This window comes from Egretta garzetta, unplaced genomic scaffold (assembly GCF_000687185.1).
Source record: "Egretta garzetta isolate BGI_Z169 unplaced genomic scaffold, ASM68718v1 scaffold448, whole genome shotgun sequence".
Lineage (NCBI taxonomy): Eukaryota > Metazoa > Chordata > Aves > Pelecaniformes > Ardeidae > Egretta > Egretta garzetta.
Genome location: NW_009260497.1, coordinates 1100093 through 1125322, shown reverse-complemented (window position 1 = coordinate 1125322; position 25230 = coordinate 1100093).

The following is a 25230-nucleotide window of genomic DNA, read 5'->3' as shown; positions in this document are numbered from 1 at the left end:
ACACACTTTTCCAGCATTAATATTTTTAATTAAGGTTATTGGCAGTGAGTTATGACTTTGGCATAACAGACGGCACAACCTCTGCTGGCAAAGCGTGTGCACTATACTATCTTTTCCTATGGTGGGTGAGAAAGTGCAAACGTGTTTCTGCAAATATTACCTTGGTCCTGTGCAAATCCTTCTTACCTACTGGTGTGGGGGCACTGCGGGAGCAATGCAGTTCTCTTGCAATTCAGGGACAATTTTATTAACGTCAGGTAATTCTGAGAGATTATCTCTGCTCCTGATCGCTGCCTTGGCTTCTGTTCAAGCAGGTAAGCTTCCTGGTTTTTAGAAACGGAAAGCTGGGATCTGGGAGATGTGGTGGGGGTGTCAGATGATCCAAGGCATTTAATTTTGTGAAAACGTCACCCAGCATTGATTTTAAAATCAATGTGTGTTAGGTGCTTCTGGAGACTCTTCCCCCTCCACCCCACATTGGACATCTAGTAACGCTTTTATGAGTTTAAGGATCTTTAAATACCAGACAGTAAATGGTTTGCCCAAGGTCACATGGGAAGCCAATGTCAGATCAAGGAGCCAAATCCAGTTCAATATACCCATTTATCATCCTGAATCCTTAGGGCAAAAAGTTCTGCTGTGAGGGTTTTGTCGTTGTGGGTGTTTTGGGGTTATTCAGCAACGGTAAAGAGCTAACTCCCCACCTACTGCCCTCTTTACTCCCCCGAGTTCTTCAGCTTGAATATATCAAGGCTTATGGATTATTATGCCAAAAACTCAGCAAAGACCCTGAAAGCAGACTGTTGTTGTGAGGAGATTGGTGACCCAGTACGTGGGGTTACTTCAGCTTCTGTGGGAAGGACATACTGCTATATGGTGGTTTGACTTTGAAGAAGGCAGCAGTAGCCAAGAAAACAAGTATTCATGTTATATTAATCAGAAGCATTTAGTTTTTGGAGAGTCTGCTGTTGCATGTCCACGTAATCAGGAAATGGGAGTTATTGGGTACTTACAAAATATCACATGGAGGGTTTGTAGCTCGGGTCAGTGGTCGCGGGATTTAAGGTTCACCTTTGACAGTTGCTGAGTGACCTTGGTTTTCTCAGGTGTGAAATGGGGCTAATTATGTGTGTCCTTACACAATGGCTTTTTGTCTGGAATAGCAATCTAAAGCTGGCCGGTTGTCTTTTTCCCTCCGTTAGGAGAGCTGTGCTGTTGGCGGGCAGTGAAGCAAGATGCTCTGCCGCACCGTGAGCAGGCTGGAGCAGTACCTTTTTCAACACACCCCTTCAGCGTTTTAAGTAGCTGGATGCAGCTTTCTGCGTAGCTGGAAGAACATGAACCTACTTACCCAGGCCATTTTTATTTTGTGGGCAATAAGCTGAACCCGTCACAGTCTCTGTGACCCTGTGCGAGACATTTAACCTCTTCACGTCTCTATGTCTTTATCGTTAAAGTCAAGGAACAAGGTGTGACCTCAGGAGGGATCGTATGGATGTAGAAATCGAAGAAGAGGTGAGAAGTCATGGAGATGCAAAGAGGGACGGAGGTCTTGAGTTCCTCTGAAGCCTGTGATAGTCCTTGCTGTTTACTCTAGGATGTGGGGAAAGTGGGAGGTTTCCTCAACGTCGTCTCCCATAATGACATCTGAACAACGGCTATGCTTGTGTCTTTAGCTACTTTGAAGCATTTCAGGGAATTTTCAGTAGTCAGTTTAGGTGCTGTCAGCACAAATGTGTGCAGTGTTACTAGAGTGACTGGGGGTTTCAAACCTCACAGCATTTAAGACTGCGTTTTCTGGAGCTTAAATAAAGGTCAGCTCTACACAGTGATGCCATATTTCAAAGTTAACACCTTTTATTCCACTTTGGAAAAACTTCACTTTCATCTTTGTCTAAGTTGACAGGAAAAGTTTGGTCCAGGCTTTCAAAGTGTATTCACTGTGGAGTGGAAAGACGTGGGGGGAAAGGTGAGCTGAGAGGGGCAATGTCCCAAGCTCCGCAAGGCGGAATCGAAACTGTCCTGAATCACATGGACACGAGTGATAGCTGAAACCCAGCATTTTGCAAGTCATCCACAATTTGTGTGTCTGAGCTGCTGGATGTTGATGTCATAAAGTAATACTGATTTTAATTATGTAGGCAGCAGGCAACTCAACCCATCTCTGCTGTTTTGCTTTCCCTTTGCACACAGATGCAATCTATCAACAAACAGTAGTTGTTTATTACATTAATTTACAAACTATTTGTCAGGAATACACTCAGAGGATTTTATTAACAGTATTAATTCCCCAAGATTTCTTATTTTACTATGCCTATTGGGGTAGATGCTAATTTAATCATTTAGATTTCCCGTATGACCTGGCCTCAAGCTTTTAAAGTTCAAACTGGTTCTCTGCACATGGTGGGGTATTTTTCTCTTTCAGCGTTATAGTAGTTTCCCTAGAGTTCTGCAGGAGAGCTCTGTGTAGGGGGTATTTCTGTGTAGTGCTCTTTCAAAAGGCACAGGACATGGGTCACTTATGCCTTTGCTGGGAGCCCAGCAGCCTTGGCCCCCAAAGCCTTACCCCTAGGCAGCCACAAAGGTCTTCCCATCTTTTGGCGTGGCTGCAGATGTTGTCAGGTCAGTCTTTTATTGCCTCTGCTCCAGGCTGTACCACCCCAGGAAGGTGACCTGTCTCCTGCCTAGGTAATGTTCACCAGAGTCGCCCTGCTGCCTCTTCCTCCGGCTTTGCTTTATTGCCCCTTACAAGTTGGGAGTTGCAGGTGGAGGAGAAAAAACCCCACAACAGATACAACGGTGCTGTATGTGCAGATAAACTCCTTGTCCAAGGGGACATAGGCCCAAGAGAGGACAAAACCAGCCTGCAAAGCTCTGAGGATTGGGCAGCGCGTGGGGCGAGGGAAGCAAAGCACCGATCTTGTCTCTTTGCCTTTGGTAGGGCTCTGGCGCTGTGGAGCCGTGCGCTGCCTGGAGCGTGGGGCTGAGCCGCAGAGTGCATCTCACCAGAAGTAATTTCCAGGTGAAATTGCTGTAAAGAAAAAATTGACTTTTGACATAGGCTGATAAGCACTGATGTTTGTTTCCAAGAGTTTGTATTTTATGCAATTTAATACTTAACAATGACTGACAATGGTAGTGATGGTGAAAAACATTAAAAATGAGGAAACTGCAGTCATTTCAGTTGGCTGCAAGCTTCTCTCCTGGTGGGTTTTCCACTGCCTGAACCCTATGATTTTCAGCATAAAGCCTGGTCTTTCATATGCCATTGGTTTTGCAAGCTGAGGCTTGCATCCCCAAATATCAGATTTCCAGCTGAATGTAAAACCAATAGTCTCCACAAGGGATGCATTGAATGTTGTCTAATCTTTAAAGGGGAAACATCTTTTCACCCTATGATTATCTTTATGAATGGGGAAAATGAAATGAGCATTAACGTAGGTTTTTTCCTTCTAAGAAACACCCCTTAATTGGGGTTCTTGCCGAAAGCCCTGTTTTGAAGGAAAGAAAGACTCAGTTAAGCTTGGGGGTTTTGCTCATCAATCATTTCTGTTCAGATCGATACTTCCGTTAGGACAAATATAACAAGGATTTGGAGGCAGAGGGCCAGAGGCAGGGTAGAAAGGAATAAACGGCATCAGCCTCTGATTCTTCCTTACTGGTGGTTAACATGGTATGGTCTAAAATAAATCACTCCAGGAGCCTCAGGACTCTTTTCAGTGTCTTCTGGTTGGCATGCCTCTTGCCCATTCCCTGCTCCTTGTCTTTTGCAGCACGAGACCTGCAAAGGCAGCAGTGATGAGGTGGAATAGCACCCATTCCTGAGGCAGAGCTCACTGTGGATGGCACGACAAGAGGGTGAGCAGGGTGCAAGAGGACAGATGGGTTGAAAACGTCCTCGGAGCGAGTCCCGAGCCTTTTGGATAGGGCTTCCTCCAAAACTGGAACTTGCCAGCATCTGAAATGTCCTGTCCCAGATGCTTGTCAATTCATCAACAAAGTGGAGGTACAGGGTGGAGGATGCAGCCTGTGTGTGGTGCCCAGAAGCTATGAAGATAGATCAAAATGCCATTTCTCCTAAAGAAGCTTCCTTAGACATAGGAGCCGGCCACATCGCATCGAAGTGTTGGGTTGAGTGCGGTAGCTAGTGGTTCCAACGCCTGTCTGTACTTCATTTCTGTACACTTCTCGGCCATCGCTGTGGCAGGTATTGACCCAGTCGCCTGGTTTTTACAGGCTGTTGATCCAAGGATCCTGATTCAAAGTCTTTTCTTGTGGCGTAGCTGAAAGATTTCGGTCTGGATTCTGTCTGATACCTGTACATCACCCTGTAGCTACCAGTCGCTTGCAGGGTGGTTAGGAAGTGCTGAAGTCTCATGAAGTGAGGGGGAGGACAGGGGGACAACAGTAGTCTGTTGAGAGCCTGAAGCATCAATACTTCATGCCAACTATAGAGACCCCTTTGTTTATTCCCATCTTTATTCATCATCATCATCGTTATTTATTAATTAACTTTGTTTGCCAAGCCAACAGTGTGAGGTCATCTCTGGACTCGAGTGCATCTATAATTAATTGCTAACTGTTGCTTTATGTGAGCAAAGAAGTGATGAGTCTCAACAAAAAGCTTCTGGGAATTGTGAGATTATGTGCCACAATCTGACTCCTCTTTGAGCAGGAGGAAGATCTAGAGTGAAAGGTGTCGACTGTGTGCCTTTAAGAGATATACGTTTGCACTACACCTCCAGAAAGGAATGATCCTATGTCAACCTGTCAGAAATCTTCCTTAACAGCTCAGAGTCTACTCTAAATCAAATAAAGCTTTTCCTTTTAATAACAACTTACTTCCTCTGCTTTGCTGACCTTAGAATGAGAATCAAAGGGAAAAAGATATCATACATAAAACAAAAAGAAAGAAAAACACAAAGAAGTGAATTGAATTCCACCTAAATGTCACCTTGCAAGTTGGGTTTTATTATTTTGATAGCAAGGCAATTTCGCTGACAAATCTGTTATCGGCTGTGTGTTGTACAAAAGCAAAGGCAGGCATGTTATAGGTCATTGAAAAGTCGTTTTTAAATAACATGGGTCTAAGTAGTGCGTCGGAGCACTTGTTAGGGAGTATGTATATAAATGCATTCCGAGCGTACGGACACACTGGAGAACACTGTATAGGGGGCATAAATCAATCCTGTTTAAGCTGTACTGTTCCCTGAGAAGTCTCGGCATTTGGATGCACTACAGCAGGGGAAGTGTAAGCTCCTCTGGGCAAGGGACAGAGAGGCAGCAGCCTCCTGGTCCCGATAAGAGGATTTTATGCTAAACTGCAGCAGGGTGCCCTTCCCTCCCTCTGGGTTAGAGCAGCGTGATGAGAAATTTCCATCATTAACGTGAGATCAGGGGAGGGAAAGGGAAGGAGAAAAACCCCCTCAGTCCTCTCCCACCCTTTCTAGTTTTATTGCCCTCCTATGGTGATTGATACATAAAGGTGCTTTTCTTGCCCCCCCCCCCCCCCCGACACAGAAGTTGCACGAACACCTGCTGGTAATGGGAATACGGGTGCTCGTAGGTCTCAGTTTCTTGCATCAGGGGCAGCGCAAGTGATGTGTCACCATTGCGCTCTGGGAAGCCTCACCAGCTCGCATCTTGCGCCTGTGTGTCTGGAAGATGTTCAGTGCGGAGACAGGGAGGTTTGGAACAGCTGGGAGTCTGGGTGGGCGCAGGTCAGGGGAGTCTGAATCTCAGCAAGCCAGCATGCGCTAACTCAGCTTGATTTTTGGTAATTCACTTTCCCTTTTAGTGTCTGCCATGATGGTGATTTATATGCTGATCCTCCCCTTTTCCCATTCTTTGTAAGCTCTCTTCTGTGCTTATACTTTCTAATGCTAGTACAGATAGACCACAGTACAGTTTCTGACTCTTTGCCTGAAAGAATTTAAAAATTGTTGTTGAGCAAAAATTTGTGCTCGAAGACCAAGAGTAAACCTGACATTTCCGCGGTTTGATGTATTTGTCTTTTCTTCTTATTAAAAGAGATGTTTTTTAAAAAGCCAACATGAAAAATCTAAATACATGGGAGTAATTACATACTGTAATTGCATACCGAACAAATAACTAAGTTTAACTTTGTGTCTGTGTAGTCACGGGGCTGCGTGGGCCATGACCTGTCTGTGCGTGCAGAGTTCCGAGGAACCACATTGATTCCCCCCCCACCCCACCCCACCCCCCGCCAAGTAACTCCGTATGTAGCTGCTTCACTGCAGTTTTGATAAGCACTTGTGAGATTGATGGGCAAACCTGAAGGAAATGAGCTATTTAGGAGTCAGACCCATTAGCACATGTTCCCAGGCTTAATTTAGTGCACGTGCAATCCCGTAACTCTGTACTGTTATGTTTGATGTTTTCTTACGAGGGTAGAGTAAGAACGCAGCATGTTCTCCATTGAGAAAGGAAAAGCAGTTGCCCAAATGTTCTTGATACACTCTACAAAGGGCTCCATTCCTCGGTGGCTTTGGGGCTGTAAATCAGCCAGGAGCAGGGGAGAATTGCACCCACATCATTGGAATCATCAGCAGAATGGTAGTGCTGAGGATTTACGTTGAGCATCCGAGATGGTCTTGCATGCGTAGCTGTGAATTTATTCATTTCTGAGCTTCAACAAGGTCATTCACACTGCTAAGCATAATCCCGACACGTTAGCAGGAGTGCTGTCCAATTCATTCTCACTCCATTAAGCAGCACACTAGTCAGGTTCTCCTCCTCTCTCCTAGTTCCTTTCCCCTCCAGTCATATACAGTGAGTCATCTCTCAGAAGCCCAGGTACCCGTGAGCGGAACAGATCGTCTTCTGCAGTGCTTGCAGCCTGGTTTCAGAGACGGTTGTAAAACCTGAGGCTTCCAGAGTGATGGACTGACTGGGAATCCCAGCGTGGTAACTGGACTGTGAACTGGACATACCCTCCCCTGAACCGCAGGGTACAGTGACATACCCTGACCTCCGTACCATGTGTTGCCTCAGGGATCTTCATCTACACTGCAGGCTTCAGCTTAAGAAAAGTCACTGACATTCCAAATGTCTTCACTGTCAACATTTCATCTTTGCCGAAGAAGGTGGCAAGCTAATTTTGCTTGTGCCTCAGCCTGGGATCCATGTCAAAGTTTCTACAGGCCCATGCTTGCATTTCAGACTTGCTTCCTGGTAAAAATGCAGTTTTGGGTTTTTGATGGCAACCCTTCCACCGAATCTGAAGGATTCTCTTTGGGTTTGTTTCGCTGACCTGATTTTGTGACAAAGCTCAAGGAGAACTGCGCTGCCTCATCCTGCTAGGGTAGATGTCAGTTCTGCATGAGTTAAGCCAACCGGAGAGGTTTTCAGGAGGAAATAGGCCCTGTCAATTAGACTGTAGAAAGTGTCAGCAGGAGAGGAGCCAACCAGTCTCCTTTGACAGATCTCCTCTGGGGAGGTGAGGTCCTTCTGTGTAAGCCAGCAGCCCCTGTGCTGCTTCTCCATTCAGGTGTGCTTGCATCTGGGAGCACAGCCTGGTATACCAGGAGACAAACGCCCTGTCTTCCAGAGCTTCCTTCAGTTTTATTCTGCCTCCCCAGCAGTGGCTTGTCCCCAGTTCAGACCTCTTCTTAGAGATGTTCCTTATCTTCTTTATAGCTTTTAGAGCAATAATCAGCTAATTTCCAGACATATCAGTAGACTCGATGATCTCAAAGGTCTTTTCCAACCAAAGTGATTCTATGATACTGGGACTGAGGAGAGTTCTGCTTTAGTTCTGGTTATTCCTCCTACAGACTTTGTGACTCTAAATAAATAACCAAAGACTCCTCTGTGTGTGTCTCTTCCCCCTTTCGCTCTTTGTCACGCCTGGTTAGATCACAGATTGTTTAGGGACAAAGCTTCCTCTGTCCCTGCATGCAGTTCTGCTCTCTGAGCTGCCCCTGAAACCGTTGGCCGTAGAGGTACAGGGTGGTGAGGATGGTTTGAAAGAAACCTTGGAAGCTGAAGTTGTCATCTTTCCTTGGTCTGCTGGGACCCATCAGGTACATGCCCCTCTTGCCCTTGTCCCGGGGAGAGCTGGTTCAGCCTGCAGACACCTCCTGCGCAGTGCTCGTGGTGACACGCTGTCTTGGTTCAAATCCCCAAGTTTAACTGAAGTCTCGGTAGAATAATGTGAGTCCATGGAAATCAATGGAGAAGAGCTGAAAACAATTGATTTGAATCAAAACACACTGCAATCAAATTTGGAGGGATTGAACTAATGGATCATAAGGTGGCTTGTGAATGGGTCTGATTGAATTGAACTGAAAGGTCTTGCATCTTCATTACAGCTAACTGAAACTAGTATAAATGATGAATTTTCTAACAATGTTTAGCGTCTTTTTTTCTGTACTGATAACTGGATTGCAAAACCAGCGCTTGGGAATTAACCCACATATACAGTGTTGGGAGGGACAAAGGATGGAATCTGCTGGTCACAGGTTCCTCCGCGTATGCGGATGGGCTAATGACTGGACTTTATAGTTACCCTTGCTGCTAACTCCTTCATTTTGCCCCACTTAGCACTCCCAGAATTAGCTATCTGTTCCTCCTGCCTTGTTACGGCAGTGTTTTGAGGTGGAGAGACATGTTTCCCATCAGAGGGTCTGCATTCAGGCAATATGCTGACCAAGGTGTGTTTGTTGTTGCATTTTCTTATTTTGAAAACAGTGATTTGGAGCATCTACTCTTATGCCACCAAATCCTGGAAATTCTTTGTAATTTCCATTATCCCAATTTAATTCTCCTCTGTATCACAGAAACAGAAGGCATGAATGATTCACTGGTTTTTATAAAACCTCATTTTTTGGTCAGACTGAACTTCCTGTGCTATAAGATATGATTTATTACTGCAGTGATTAAGGGACATTGTTGATATTTCTGAAAATTTTCTTTCAGAGCCGAAGGCTTGCCTACAAGTCGAAAGGCAGTAGAAATATATGGGCGTGTAATGGAGCGTTTGCAATTTCCTATTAAGAAGACGCTCATATTTGTTTCATGCTCCTCTGCATGGGTGTAGTGAATCAGGAACCAAGTTGTCTAACTGTACTTGTTCTCCGGGAGCTGGGATATGGACGTGAAAAGAAAACGTTTTGTCACAAACTCAGCACCTTGATTTATCTTGTGGCAGCCTTGAATTGATAGTCTCTGATCTCGTTATCGTGCTTGCCTACTGACTTTCCTTCTGGTTGGACTCAGCTTAGCGTTGGGGCACACTGCCTGGATTTAAATCTCTTCTCACCCCCCTCCAGGGTGCAGAAGGAGCTGGCTGTGTTGCCTTCCTTGACTGGGCAGGGCTTTTAATGGCTTGAGGGTCATGTAGCAGCCCCAGATGTTTCCTGAAGTAGTGGGACCCTTCTCTGTTAGGTGCCCACTCTCAGGATCAGACCCTGTGCTCCGAGATAAGCCACCTAGCATCCAGTCCTTGGTCAGCTCCCTTGTCTCCTGGGCAGGATGAGGAGCTCTGGACATCCAGTGTTGCCAGATGATTCATGCTGGGAGACTCCAGCAGGGCTTTTTTTGGTTTGGCCCTGGCCTTTGGTGGGGTTCAACCTGGAATACCTTTTCCAGAGCCTTCAATAGTAGATCAGCCTCCCAGGCATTTTTACCACAAAGGGTAAAATCCCTTTAGGAAGTTGTCGGCACTCCTGCGGCCCCGGTATTTCTGTGCGTGGCAATGCTCACCGTGCCCCCGTGCAAGCAATAGTATAGCACGTAGGTACCTCTGGGTGGAAGGATAGAGATGCGCAGCAGCAGTGAAGCAGTGCCTCTCACTTCTGAACCTACCACTGTGTATCATATGCAGATGGAGCTCCTTGGTTATGCCTGTCAGGTATAAGCGGGTAGCTGCTTTTTTTTTTTTCCCAGCTTGTTTATCAGACCTAATAGAAAATGAAGTTTCTTTGGGTTGATGAGCAATGTGAATCTCTGTCTCTTTCCTTGTCTACCCACCTGAAAGATGCACTTAATAACCATTGATTGCCTGGGAGGAGAAGGAGTGTGGCTGTAAATGTACCTTTCCACCCTTACAAGGTGTCTGATTAAAGAGCAGAGGTAGCAGCAGATCAATGGGAATTGGAGGCAGAGGACTGATGCAGTGGGTCCTGGTGGTTCTCATTAACGCCCTGCTCGTGCACCTCAAATATAAAGGCCTGCTGTTGCCTTTGCAGACAGCTCGAGATGTGGATGGGTTTGCACAGACATGGAGAGGGGCACTGGGAGGCTGAAGAGAAGAGCAATTGAAAACTGGCAGGCCCGGTGGGAGAGATGTGGCTGATATGCCCACGAGTGCATGAGCCCCGGGGAGCAGCAGATTGACGCTCCGGGACTTCAGCTCGAGTAGGGAGAGTTGCGGTGAGTTAGCTGCTTCCATGCATCGTGGTCCAAGGTCCGCCTTGCTTTTCAGAAGTGTTTTCTTGGTGACAAAGCACAGCTCTAGGCCATGTTTCTGAAATCCCACTGCTGTGATTCTTTTATCTGTTAGCCCTCAGCCTAATCTAAAGACCACAAGGAGTAACGGATTGCAAGAGCCCAGCGACACAAGGTGTGAGATTTGCTGCTGATGCTGTTGTTCTTGTTTAGTCAAGACCAGAGATCACTAGAAATGAGAGGGGTTTTGCAAACAAGGGCAAAGGAGAGTGAGATGAAGTCATGTTTTTGGAAGGCCTTTGGCTAAGGATGCAGGGTGTTGGGTCACCAAAGAACAATGAGCTTTAAGAACAGTCATCTTCTGAGCACCATATTCCACAGTCAAAAGCACTCTGGGGTCCTTCAGAGAGTCTTGTGGGTGTCGCCTGTCATAGCTGCTCTCAGGATTCAAACTGCTTTAGTGTCTCCTTGGCCGTAGCTAGAAGGATGCTGACTCATGTTTTGCGTCATTTTGAGCAAAAAGTTGAAATTGCACCTCAGGATCACTTTTGGTTTAATAAAATTAGCAGGTCAAGCTAGTTTGGTTTGGGGTTTCTTTCAGTTCTTCCGTACCATGCTGCCTTACCGCAGGCATATCTCTGCAGGGTACCAGGAAGTTTGGTAGCTTGAGCTTAAGTGCTTGCATAAAGGGTACAAAGTCGGGAAAAAAAAAAAGAAGAAAAAAGTTTCCAGTGAGCTAAATATTTAGGAAGTAGGTCTGAACCAAACCTAGTCTGTTAATTGATCACTAAATGTTTTGTTTTCCATTCTAACTCAAAAGCCAGGTTTAAATTGAAAAGTTCGTCCTGAATATAAAGCTCTTCATGCCAGGTCCAAGTGGTTTTCTCTACTCCAAAGCAGTCCTGGATGGCAAAAAGTGACAAAGCGATGCAGGTATATCTCCCAAATTTTAAAAACAATTTTTCATTTCTTTGTGACGTCAGGTGGCTGTCGAGGACACCAGAACATAACATTTTGGTATTGTTCAAGGGTTCTTCCATGAGTTACAGGGACAATCTGAGTCCCGACAGCCTGCTCGCTAACCTCTAGGCATGAACTATTCCCAGTTTCTCTCTTTCCTTAAATTGCCCTTCTCCCAGCTCTACCCAGGATGAGTCTTTAGGGATTCATATTGACTTCGATCAATGCCTTCTTGTTGTTGTTGCACTTTGCAACAAACCCGTGTTTGTAAGGAACACAGATTTGATTTTGGAGGTGGGACTTAGGTCCTTTAAGTTGCTCTGATAACTTTGAATATTCTGTCTTTCAACAGAGGGTGACAAATACTTGCAAAGGAATGCGCAAGACAAGAAAAGAGGAAGCAAGAGAGACGTTTCTGTTGCTTGGCACTGCTAAACATCCATCCTCGGGGTTCGTCACGCTGTTTGCTCTGTTTGAAAACGTTTGAGGCCACAGAGTCCAGCTCACCTGTTCCTTATTAAATAAAGGAAAAATTCCCAGAGAAAATGGCCACTATCGCAACCTGGGAGAATTTGTAGCAAAGACACTTGCAGAAGTATATTTGCATAACAATTCAAATCAGTATCAATCACCTCCCAGAGCGGGCTGTCAGCTGCTCGTAAACATGTCCCCACTGTGACAGATTAGCTCGTCTGTGAAGGAGTGCTCTGTCTGCAATCATGGACTGTCAGGACTAGCTCCAAGACAGCACATCCTTCAAAGGGCATTGCAGAAAGAGAGAGACCCAAATTCTCCAGGGTCACTTCTTGAGCTTCTGAGGTCAATTGGGTTGACCTGAGCTCTTCAACATCATGGTCCAAAGAGTTGGCTGTGGATTGCAGTTTTTCTTTCCTCCTTTGAGTTCATCCTCTTCATCTTTTTTCCTTTCACTCTTACTGGTTTTGAGAGTCCTTTCTAGCAGCTAGGGAAGATTTTCTCCATCAGCTCTAAATCCAACACCAAACTAGGTCCGGTTTACCTTGCAGATTGCAAATCCAAAAAGAAAACTAAAGCTGATGCAACTCAAGCCTTCTCTAGTAAGTGATGTTACCTGAGCAGATACTAGCCACTTGAGCAGGTACTAGCCACACGATCATCCTGCGGCTGGGAGAGCTCTCCTCCACCAGGCCAGATGCTTACAAATTCTGCCAGTGATTATCATACTTAATACCACATTGAAAGTCTGTGAGCAGTCTCAGAGGCATTTCCCAGCAGCTACAACCCCTGCCTTACAAGACCCAGCCTAGATTGGAGGGGGGTCACAGCTGTTGCAAACATGTTTGAGAAATTAGATTTTGCCCTTTACAGAGAGAAGTTCAGTACTTCTGGTGTCCAGGGATCACAGCAATCACATGGTCAGAAATCAGGAGGGCTTTTGAATTGACTAAACTTTTGCTAGCTGGAGAGAATGTCGTGTTAGACTCATACCCAGGGTCAGCAGTCAGGTTCAGTGTTTGGCATCCAGGCTCCTGGCTTTGTATCCTGCCATCTCCTGGAAAGGACACACGATTTGAACAGAAGCTCTGTGCAAGGACTGCCGATGGTCCTCTGCAAACACTGCTGGGAAGTCAGGCAAGCTTTTGGTTGGGGTACCTCATACCTGAGCAGCCAGCACCAAGATTTGTCAGCTAGCTCAACTCACTCACGGCTTGGACCCACCAGCCAGGAGCTCTGGAGTTGTCTCAGGACTGCGGGTCTTTGCCAAGCTGGAAAGAGCTTTCCTCTTCCCTCCAAAAGAGGTGAGAGCATCATAACATGGGCCTGCAGGACACTTGGAGCAGTGGCTTGTCATTACAGCAACATACAGGGCAGGGTAGGGTGTTTGGTAGATGTGTGGCAAGACCTTGCCACAATACATTTGCTTGTTTGAGGATAATTTAATCAGAAATAATATAAAGAAGTCTCTTGTATATGAATTACCAATTGTTATTCAGCCACCTGTAAAGCTTGTGAAGTAAGTCATAAAATGTATTCAAATCACCAGAAATTTGTTAGGCACTACAGGCAGCATTCATTTCACGAAACACAGCTCATCTCTCTAGAAGTCAGGCATCCATCGTAAGCTAATTGTGGGAGTTACTTCTGTCCTCAGTGATGGGAGACCTGCACTTCCAGATGCATCCGATCCCACCCTGAGTTAGATGAGAGAGCTCCAGCCCTACAGCCAAATCCCCAATTTGGGGAGCTGTGTAAGTGCACCTCATATGTATTTTTACTGTCAGGCACAGGTCCTTAACTGCTTATGGTAGCTCTGTCTCTGTTTGTGCTACTGAGTGGTGTCCAGAAAAAGGGATTACTGTTCAGCTTCATGTGCTCTATTGTCTTCTGGGCACCTCAGCAAGACCATGGTGTATAGAAAAGAAAAAAAAAGACACTTCAAACACAGGTTTACTGCAGAATGACTCTGTTATTTGGAAAGGGCCAATGACAGTCATCTGGAGGAATGGCCAAGGGTCTGCATTCCTCTTCACTTTTCACATGTTCTCTAGTGCTCTGTCTGTCATGGTTTAACCCGGCTGGCAACTCAGCATCACGCAGCCGCTCGCTCACTTCCCCCTCTCTCAGTGGGATGGGGGAGAGACTCGGAAAGAAAATAAAAGGTTAGAGCCGAGGGCTGAGATAAAGACAGTTTAATAAGAGAAAATAATAATAATAGTAATAATGATAATGATAACAGAATATACAGAATGTACAAAACGAACGATGCACAATGCAATTGCTCACCACCTGCCGACCGATGCCCAGCCCGTCCCGAGCCGCGATCAGTCCCCGAGCCGCAAGCAGTCCCCGAGCAGCGAGCAGTCTCCCCGTGACCGACCAACTGACCAACTCCCCCCGAGCATGACGTTATATGGTATGGAATAGCTCTTTGGTCAGTTTGGGTTAGCTGTCCTAGCTGTGCTGTACTCCCAGCTTGTTATGCACCTGGCTGAGCAGGAGAAGCTCAAAAAGTCCTTGAGTAGTCTGAGCACTACTTGGCAACAACTAAAAACATCAGTGTGTTATCAACATTCTTCTGGTACTAAATCCAAAACACAGCACTATGCTAGCTACTATGAAGAATAACTCTATCCCAGCCGAAACCAGGACACTGTCCTGCTAACGAACCCCACAGTGTGCTTCACACCCTGCGGCACTCCGGGGAAGGTTCCTGCGGCAGTGGGGCAATCCACAGTCATGGCTTCGCTTTGTTAACAAGGACTCCCTAAACTTAGCCCAACCTTTTTTCAGAGATTCTCTTGGCCAAGCGTTCGGTTGTGTCACTCTGTTAGCCTCAGAGGGGCTGTGCCAGTTTATGCCAGCAGAGGATGGAGAGGGCAGTGCTTAAACGTAAGCTCCTCTCACTCATTAGAAGCAGTATTACTGCATGGGAGAGGAAGGGGAGCCTTGCATTTGTCTGTAATAACTGTGAAAGCTGAACCTGACAATCCTTTTTTGTGCACATCCATCCTCCCTCCGCTAATTGCTTGGCTCTGCAATACTGCTGTGGGCTATCGGGCTCTACACTTCAAAACTCACCCTGGGAAATTTGGCACAGAATAAAACACAGTGTTCAGGAGAACACTGCGATTGTTCAGAAAGCCCACAGGGGTTTCAACCCTGCCTTAGAATGGGTTTTTTTTAGGGGTGGATTTTTTTCCTTGTAAATCACCAAGGAATATAGCATTGAAGAATAGGTTTCTCTAAGCATCCCATTAATTTTTTCATTTAGTTTGAGCTAAGCTAATATCTTCTGCTTTTGTGACAAGTAAAATGGAAACTGCAATGCAAAGTGTTCAGGGCAATACTGCTGCCTATGGAGTCCTTGGCATATATCTGCTTATTCATCCCTTTTGAAACTGGAAGGTATCTTTCTCCATTGTAAAATCTGTTCAGTTTTGTTGATCTAGAGAGAAAAGGGGGGGGGGGGGAAGTCTTACAGCACAGTTGATGCTTTTCCTTCTATAGTCAAGATCAGCCCATAGACTACACTCACATTCTGAACTGCCATTTGACTTGCATCCAATGAAGACCAGGAAGTTCTTGTCCCTTTGACCAGATGCTAGCATATTCCATTCTGATTTTTTTACTACAAAGATTTTAGAAATAGCCAGGGGACTTGTTTTGAGAAAAAGAAAGTTAAATGTTACAACGTGTTGTTTCATTTTGGTACAGAACGCAGCTTCAAAATACCAAGATTTTCTGCACCTTCGGACAGCTTTCAGATTGGTATTCTATTAAAAGTCTATAACCATTGACCAAAATAACCATTATGCTTAAAGCAGTGATCTCAAAGTACCTCGCACCAAAGATCTTTATTATATAGCATGCTTAACTTGTCTTAATGTATTATATAGCACCCATTAGTGGAATATATTAACTTCAGACATCCGCCTTTCTACATTAATAACACAATCGTGAATTCATGCCAGACATTTTCTGTTCTAAATTGCATAAGAAAGAGAGATCTGAAGAAATACGAAAAAATCTTGTGTGCATCTGTTGAGTAAGAAATACTTTATTTTGCAATATTTTGTGTTAATCAAGAGCTTGAAAACAAAATATTTGAGTTTTGGAACAAGTGACATGAAGACAAGCAAACCAACTGAACAGCAGTGTGTTGGTCAAGGTTAAGACTCTCTTATCATAAAGATACGTTCATCTGAGCTTGCCACGGGCAATGTGTTTGTTCATTACATGGGAAGTGCAAGAAGCCTGGTCCTGTTTCATTTGCTGGCTTTTAACTGCTTGTGCTTTTGAAAATGAGATGATAGGTAATTATAATATAATTGCTACTTAGCGATCTTCATTAGCCTTTGGCATGATGGCCTTTTTGTGTGATTTGGGAGGCTTTTAATATGGTGGCCCAAGCAAATCCTTTATAGTTAAGACAGGGACTATTTGGCATACATTCTCAGATGCTTGTCTGGTTGCAACTTCTAGATGGATTTGTTTTTCTGTGGAAGGAGAAGAAAGGCAGGCAGTACGAACAAGTCACAATCATCTGGCTGTAAATATCCAGTATTGACATCAGGTACCTTCTCCAAATCAGCTCACACAGTGAAAAAGAGATGCTCAAAATCACCAGCCAGTGTGCTGAGTAATTTTCAACAGAAAGAAACCACAATTAGTTCATGCACATTCCAGGAGCAGAGAGAAAGACTGAGTTTGTCACGTAAATCATTTATTGTAAATTATTCACTCCATCTTACCCCAGGTGCTAGCAAAGCAGGAAGGTTTCCCTGGAAATCAGTAACCAAATATGGGAATGAGGCAAAAATACACTTACCTGGTACCTCAGAAATACAACTGTTTATTTGAATACGAGTCAGGTGAAATGAAATGGTATCACTTGAGGACTAGACAGTAAGTCTGTTGCCTTCCAGTTGTTTCTAACTGATGCCTCCTTGGTTATACATATTTTTCTCTTGTGCTGAAATTACTGTGCTCCAGTTTTTCCCCTCTGCAAATCCATCCAGAAGCAGTGCCTGGGCAGGGCTGGCTGTGGGGTACAATGTGTGAGGTTAAGGGATTAAATACATTAAGTGCTGCAATACCTTCAAGAGTTAAAGCTGCTCTCTCTTGCAGTACCACTCCCTGATCAGCACAGCCCATCGCAGCTAAATGCAAGACGGGTCCCAGAAGGATTTCTCACCAGGACAGAGGCTGCTGTGCTGGGACCCCCCCCTTCAGCACAGCCCTTCCCAGGAGTGTATGCAGCACCGTTGTTCCAACACCCCAGTGCCACAGGAATGCTGACACACATTTTTGGTGTCTCGGTGTGCTGCATGCGTTTGGTGTTGCACTGTGCCCGTGACATATTGGCCGTTCCCAAGCCGCGGCTGTGTGTTGCCCAGCTGGGAAGGGACCTCTCTCAGGGTGGCCCAGTTTGTACAGTGCCTCCCAACAGGGCTTTGGTCTTGTTTAGGTTCTCCAAGCGCTGCCATGAAATAAATAAATCATAATCAAGGAGTAATAGGAGTGCTGAACGAAGATGCAGCTAATAGACCAGCAGTCATTAGAGCTACACAGCTGGCACTAATACATCATCTCTGCCGGTGCTGGAGGAATTTGCATATCCAGATTAACAAGCTCCTGAAGCAACGATTGCCAGATAAGCTGTTGGCTCTGCCTCTCAGGCCCGTCACGGCGGACTGTGGACTCCCACAGTTGTCCAGGACCGGCTGCCTCTCCAAGGGCCATTGCCTGTGGGATATTGAACAAACCTGGTGGATCTGGTGGAGGTGGGTAAATAAAATGTAAGACTGGGACCCTTTTCTTGCCAAGGCCAAACTCTCTCCCCTGAGAGTGAAGACTCAAAATGTCGCTGTGTCTGTGCTTTTCAGTTGGGTTTCTCTTCATCCCCACCTGTGGCAGGAATAGAATAGCTGCAAGCAGGGCAGGTTTCGCCCACAGCGTGGGTCCCTCCCACCCATTGGAGGGTGACCTTCCATGGCCCGGAGCCGCAGTCCCCTGCCTGCTCAGTCCTTAGACCTCCAGCTTCACCTGGACCTGGAAGAAGTGAGCAAAGGAGGAGCAGGACTGCTCTGGCAGGGAAGAATCCCTGCCCTGTCCTCTGAAGGCAGTCCTCAGAGAGGGGACCTGCAGGAGCTCAAGGGGACGTTTTGCTGCACAGGGCTGCTCCCCAATGGAGCAAACTGTTTGAGGCTGGAGCTGAGGGAGTTGCTGTCAGTTGGCTGTGCAGCGAGCTGCAGAGAGCTGCCTGTCAGAGCTGTGTCTGTGGAGAGAGCGCAGATCTCCTCTCCCCTCCCTCCCTCGCCCCGCTGGGCAGCACTGGGACGGAGGGAGGCATGGAGCAGGCGAGGATGCCATCCTGGCAGCCCCCACGCTGCCTCCTTTGAGCATCTCAGGAGGGCAATGGGTGGTGTCACTTGTACCGGGAGTCTGGAGGCCCCTGTGGCAGTGTGGCAGGGATCCAGGTGTCCGGAGGCGGCTTGACTGTAGCACATGTCCCTGTGTCAGAGTCCCTGCGGTGACACTGGGATGGGGTTCTGCTGGGAGGTTCTGCTCTGTTTCTTGTGCCCCATCCAGCACATGGCGAATATCTGAAGAGCAACCCTGGGATGTGGGTCAATACCAAATTCCTGGCAGCACTGATCCAGCAGGTAGGAAAGCTGAGGACTCATCCCATGCCATGCCCCTGGGGCTGGGAGTGACTACCCGTCCCCTCCATGTGGCTCCAAGCATGCCCAGCACAAGGCAGGTAGGGTGCGGGGGGGCTAGGGGACCTGGGCTGATTTTTCTACAGAGAAATACAAAAGGAGGAAATAAGCGCAGAGACAAGTCCCTTCCTTGCTCAGCGTAGTCCACCAACATCTGCACATGAATGGGATGGCTGGAATCAGTAACTCTGCTCCCAACGCCCTGACACCCTCTAGCAGCTCTGCCCCCTACCACAGCTCTCTATTTTTATTTATCAGCCTCACCAGATGCACCTTCTCCAACAGCATGGGAGAGACTTGAAAAATAATTGGACCAAGTGGGAAACGCAGCCGTTGCCTTCCTAAATCTGCCCACGTCTCCTGGGAGCAGGGAGCAGGCACAAGCCCCGGCCAAGAGATCCGGAGCTGCCACCGGCAGCGGTGCAGGGACCCTGAGCCCATGTTGGCTGCGGCACTCGCAGTTGCACCCAGGGCACTTGGAAAATGGCTGCCACTGCGCAACAGCAGCTCCCTGACCTCAATTTTCTCAGTGGAGAAAAGAGGAGGTCAAGTGGAAAGTGCTTAAGGAGGAAATTTGTTTCCTTACAGACAGGGAGTCAGGAAGATAGGCAGCTATTGCGTGTACTGGAATAAACCAAATTAATTTTGTACTGTGCGGTGAATTGAGGAGCTGGAGGGCAAGGGGGAGAAGAAAAGAGAAAGCGTGGAAGATAATGGACTTCGATGTTTTACTCGAACTCAACAAAACACCTGGCAAGAAGCAGGGATGCACTACAACTGCATCTCAAAGCACTCCTAACCCAGGGAACTGCTTCCCTTTTGTTTTCTTTCTTTACAATCTAATCCCGAGCATTAACCGGACTGGTTTATATTTCCAGTGTAATAAAAGGTACATTGTGAAGGGGTGATGGAGACAAGAGACTTTAATAACTTCCCCTGCTTCACCCAAAGGGCTTGTGCCATCCAGCTCTTGCAAGGCAAAACCCCCCAAGCGAGACCCTGGCATGGAGGGGAGGGCTGGAGGGAAGAGGCAGCGGGTGGGGGAGGACAGGGCCCTCCAAAAGCAAAATTAGTGCTGCGTCTTTCTGGCAGACATCTTCCAAACATGCCGCCGTGACGGGGGCAGGAAGGTCTCTGAATCTGAACACTGATATCCCGTTAAAAATGTTGCTGTCAACATCGTCTTCCTCTGCTGCCTCGTTTTCTCCCTCTCAGTCATCTGCGCAAGCCTCTCTGCATCACATTCAAATCCCTTGAACCAGGCTCAGCCTGGATTTTGTGTGTGTGTGTGTTGGTGTAGATTGTGCCTTTGCTTGTTCCTGTTTCCCAGTTTTGGGACAGGCATAGGCACAAACTATTCCAAGTCCTTCCGTAAAACCAACTTTAAAGTCAGGCTGGAACAGAAGTGACAGCGCTCTTCTACTGCGAGCTTCTAAAAATACGTTACGTGGTTGATAATGGAATGTGAGATTAAAAGAAACTTTTAAGCAGAAGTAAGAGCTGCCTATTTCTGGCAAATTCCCATCTCACCCAGCCCCTTGTGAAATGTCATTGCATATCAATATTGTCTGGCTAGAAAATGTAAATTTTGGCAAACTGGCGGCAAAGCTTCTAGCTGGGGAGGTTTGGGCTTTAACTGGCAGTGTCTCTGGACCCTCTGGTACAGCAGCACCTCCGCCACAGGGGCCATGGTCAGGCCCCAGAGGAGGGGGTTGTTGCCTCCTGGGCGTAGATTTGGCCCCTGTGCCCCGTGCAAGCCCCAGCTGCTGGGGCTGGATGCTAGCTTGGAATGTTTTCTGTTGTTTCACCAAAAAAACCCCCAACTTTCTGCTTTCTTTGTGTCTGCACGCGGCGTTTTATTCGTTGGAGGCTCCAGCGTGGACCTTGGAAACATTCCAGGCCAGATTGGACAGGGAGCAACCTGATCTGGTTAAAGGTGTCCCTGCTCCCTGCAGGGGGGTTGGACTGGATGACCTCTAAAGGTCCCTTCCATCCCAAAACATTCTGTGATTCTATGATTCTGATTCTATGGCCTGGTTACAGGTGATGTTTAATAACCGATTTCCCAAGCAAGGATGTGCTGCCTTTTTTTTTCATTGCTGAACCCAAGCATTCTGGGCCGTTCCTATCAATTTGGGGCTATGTAATAAGGGCTTTCAGAGTACGTTTCCATCATTATGTACAGATCTGCAGATGAATAAACTGGGTTATTCTGATAAAACTTACTTACTAACTGCAAACCGGCTTTGCCCAATTTATCACCTCATTCCACTGCGTGGATATATCTGGTTGAAAAGGGGAAGGGTGAGCTCACAGGCTTTAGCTCTCCTCACACGGTGGTGGTTTGCAGCCTGCCAATAAAAGGCAGTTCCACAAAATGGTGTGGATTAGGTAATGCTGTGAATTTGCATTTTTCTGATAAAAATAGGTGGGTTTTTTTTTCTTTCCCCTAAGTCACTGGTTTGAAAGTGATGAAATGTCGAAGACACTGTATGAGGCACTGATCCGGAGACACAAGCTGCCTGTAGTGAGCAGGGTCAGGTGTCACAAGGAGCCCTATGGAGGGGAGCAGGAGGAAAGATATGGAGGGGCTGGAGCATATGGAGGGGCTGGAGCATGTCCAGAGAAGGGCAAGGAAGCTGGGGAGGGGTCTGGAGGCCAAGGCTGCTGGGGGGCGATTTCTGCTCCTAGCACGTGCCACTGTTGTCAGGGTCCTGGGATTTGTCAAATGAAGTCCTTTGATCCTTCTTGCGTAAAGTTTTCAATATTGCTTGTCAGGACTGTTTTCCCTTCTGTTCCATCATCTTAATAATAATAACACAGAGGTAACAAAGACAAACTGTCCTCCCAGCGCTGCCAGGCCATTTGTGGCCTCAAGTTGTGCCAGGGCAGGTTTAGGTTGGACATCGGGAAAAATTCCTTCCCCAAAAGGACTGTCAAGCACCGGAACGGGCTGCCCAGGGCAGGGGTTGAGTCCCCATCCCTGGGGGTATTTAAAAGCCGTGCAGAGGAGGTGCTTAGGGCCAGGGTTTAGTGGTGGGCTGTCAGGGTTAGGGGAACGGTTGGGCTTGGTGAGCTTAAAGGGCTTTTCCAACCTCAATGATTCCATGGTTCTATATGTGGGTGTTTTAAGGACAGGACCTCACCTGCTGAATTTTGGAGCAAAGAAAGCCCTTTTCTCTCTGTGTTTTGTAGCTTTTGGGGGTCTTGGAGGCCAGGAGAAGGATTTCTCTAAAGCATGTAAGTAATGGGAAAGCAAAGTCTCATTAAAAGGCTGTTGTGCTGAGTGTCTTTTGAATACGGATGTGTCAAGATTGAGCAGGCCGGGGTGAAGGACGAACTTGTTTGAATCTTCCCCTGCCCTCGCACAGGCTGAAGTCCATTCCCCTTTTCTGCGTGACTTCAGTAATGATTTCGGAAGCGGCTGTAGCTCTGCATTCCACAACATAAATCCTCAGCAGGAGTTCATCCAGCTGAACCTTAAAGCTGACTGCTTCGCTTTATGGAGATCTCTCTCATTTTTCATTGCCTTTGCATCAGACCTCATCGGTCCCGCACTTCTGCCAAAGTATGAAGTGCCATGAAAAACCTGATCTCTTTGAAGCTGACATTAAATTATGGCAGAGAAGTATTTCGCTTTGACACCGTTTCAGCTGTCCACGTTGTTCCCTTGTGCTGTGTGAAAATACTGTCCAAATAAGTAACTATCCATCTGACCTCCATTATTACCCATAAGCTTTTTGGAATAAATTGGCCTTTCCCCGGAGACTTCTTTCATACAAAGTTTTGCTAGATCTTGTTTTACCTCAGCACGTATATCTGCTTATTTCCAATTCTGTAGATTAAAAAAAAACCCTTCAGCACATTCCTAGAGCCATGCCCGATGGGGTCACTACAATAACGTGGCTGGGCGTAGAGGCGAGGCGGGGTGGCCTGTGGGCCCCTCGCCGCTGGACCGTGCGTTCTTGTACGGCAGCCTTCTCACTGACTGCAACAGCATTGGGCGTTCACCCATCCCTTTTGTCTACGCATTTTCCGGACTGGTTTCTATCCTGCACATTTTTACCCTCTGCAATCCTCCAAGGACTCTCAGTCTGTTTGCCTGTTGTGGATGTGTAGTATTGTACCTGCAAACACCTGCCTGTGGCCTTTTCCAAACAGCACCGCTTGGGCACGTGGGTCCTAGTGCTGGAAACAGGAATGGGTGCCTGCCTGCGGATGCAGAGCTGCACATCTGCACAAGGGGACAGTTAATGAAAAAGGAAATGGATTTCTCTGGAAAGAAATGGCTTGCCAGAATCCTCTCTGCAGCCACCTGTTCTAGGGATGTGTGCGTGTTATTCTTAAAGTTCCTATCCGTGGTGGAGCCAGCACGACAGCCTCCTGCTAGTTACGTGAGACTTGGGGGTGATTTACTGAGGGAGTCTGGGGCTTTTGTAATTATTTAATTAATAAAGAAAAGGAGACTCGATATTGTCAGCTCACACTCTGAGCTGGGAATCCTGAGCAAAAAGAGAAGCCGTCTGAGCTAAATGTGAAGCGGCTTAGAACCTCTTTAAGTTGTTGGAACTGAGACATTAGCATCAATCTACAGAAGTCTGATTTTTGTGTTCCTGGCATGTAGGAGCAAAAAAGGAGCTGGGGGGAATTACAATGGCGTGATTTTTGTTGTTTTGTTGATGCTTGATGGACAGATCAGCAATAAGGTGGGCGAGTTCTACAGAGGGATGTGAGTACCAGTCCCATTGCGACGGCAGCGGATAATACTCTGAAAGAGCAGAGTCCGGTGTTGGTATTTCATACTTGGTTAATGATGCATTTCCCTGTATCAGGGCATTGGACGTGAGTACACTGTAACCAGACCTCTCGTCTCACTAAGGCTGCCTCTGTAAAGCTGTTGTTTCAGACCAGTTAGCTTTTGTCAAGCAGCCAGGCTGGCAAGATGCTCCGGCTCACCGCACCCTGAGTTCTGGGGGTGAATCTCAGTAATGGTGTTGGCACTGATCTTCCTGGTACGGGAAGTTATGTGCCTGGCGCTTGGGGGTAACAACCGGGATACTCAGCACTGTGACTCCACAGAAAACCAGAAACTGCCCAAAATGTGCTCTCCTGCCTAAAGCAGCAGCTCTGGGACCTGGGATTCAGAGACCAAACAGCTTTTGCCTACCCTGAGTAAGGACATACCACTTGTCCTGATTGCATCCTGCTCCTGCCTTGGCACCGTGGATCCCACGGACATCCAACACGTGGATCCCGCAGGCATCCAACCTGTGCATCCCACGGGCATCCAACGCATGGATCCCACAGGTATCCAACCCATGGATCCCACAGGCATCCAACGTGTGGATCCCACAGTCTTTCCTCCAACCACGCCTCATCTGGCTGTGTGATTTCAATGCTCCCATGCAAATCAGACCCCTTCGGGAAACACCCGGTCTCCCTCGTAGTTCCCACAAAGGTGCAGTCACCCAGTGCGTATCCCCCCCTCCTCTCGCCCAGCTGGGCACAGTCCGCTTGTGCAGAGGTGGCTGCCTGTTCATAAACACCGGCGCGCAGATCGATGCCTCTTATAGTGCTATCGCATAGAAATGCGGAGCTATTGATTCGCGGTGCTTTACTTTCTCTTACAACCCCCCAAAACATCTCCTTTTTGTCAGGCTCCCGTGAGCCGTTCTCATGAGCCGACAGAATAGGCATTGTTATGAGAAACCTTCCTGCATCGCCTTCACTGAAGGAAATTCTGCTCTTTTATCATTCATACAAGGTGTCTAAGCCGTGCTGTTTTCTTTGTACCTTGTTTATCAACAAAATCCAAGCATTCTGCTCTAAAAAATAATTTATCTCCTTTGCCAGCATCCTTCCCAAATAAACAGGGAGAGCAGGGGGAGATGGTAGCCAGGGATTCATCTGGGAGCACATTGAAATTTGCTGGGACAAACACAGTGGGAGAAATGAGCGCTATGCTTGTGCTAATGATTAGCATCATCTGCCTTAACTCTTCTGTGCAGTAATGATTATTAAGAAATGTGTCTTCCCGAGCCTTTTTTTTCTTTTCTAAAAAGGAAGTGGAGCATTGTAATATTTATGGGTCCTGTTTCAGTTAGGATAAGGACTGTTCCCCTGTTTGTGTGTTGGGTGCGGGTGCAGTGCAGGAATTTGGGCTATGTTCCAGTTCTCTGGAATGACACGGAAGAAGGAGGAGATTTTCAGAAGCAGTAATCGTAGGTTTAAGCGGGATCCCGCCAATGGCAGAGAGGTAAAACCCAATCCAAGGGCTTTTCTAAGGCTGTGTCCTTTACTCGGTGTAGTGCCTGTTGCATGACAACAGTCATACTCCTGGGGACAGCTCTTCGGAGGGGGAAGAAGCTATTGCCTACACCTCGACTTGGCATCTCCACTGACTGCAGATGTGGCCTCTATTTCTTTGTCCCCTTCACTTGCCTTGAGAAAAGCATTGCTGCCAGCTGAACCAAAGATGTCTCTTTTTCTTTCTTATTGCACCTTCAGCAAGTTTGCAGATGACACCAAGCTGGGTGGGAGTGTGGATCTGCTGGGGGGGAGGAGGGCTCTGCAGAGGGACCTGGCCAAGCTGGAGCCATGGGCCCAGCCCAGTTGGGTGAAGTTCAACAAGGCCAAGGGCCGGGTCCTGCCCTGGGGT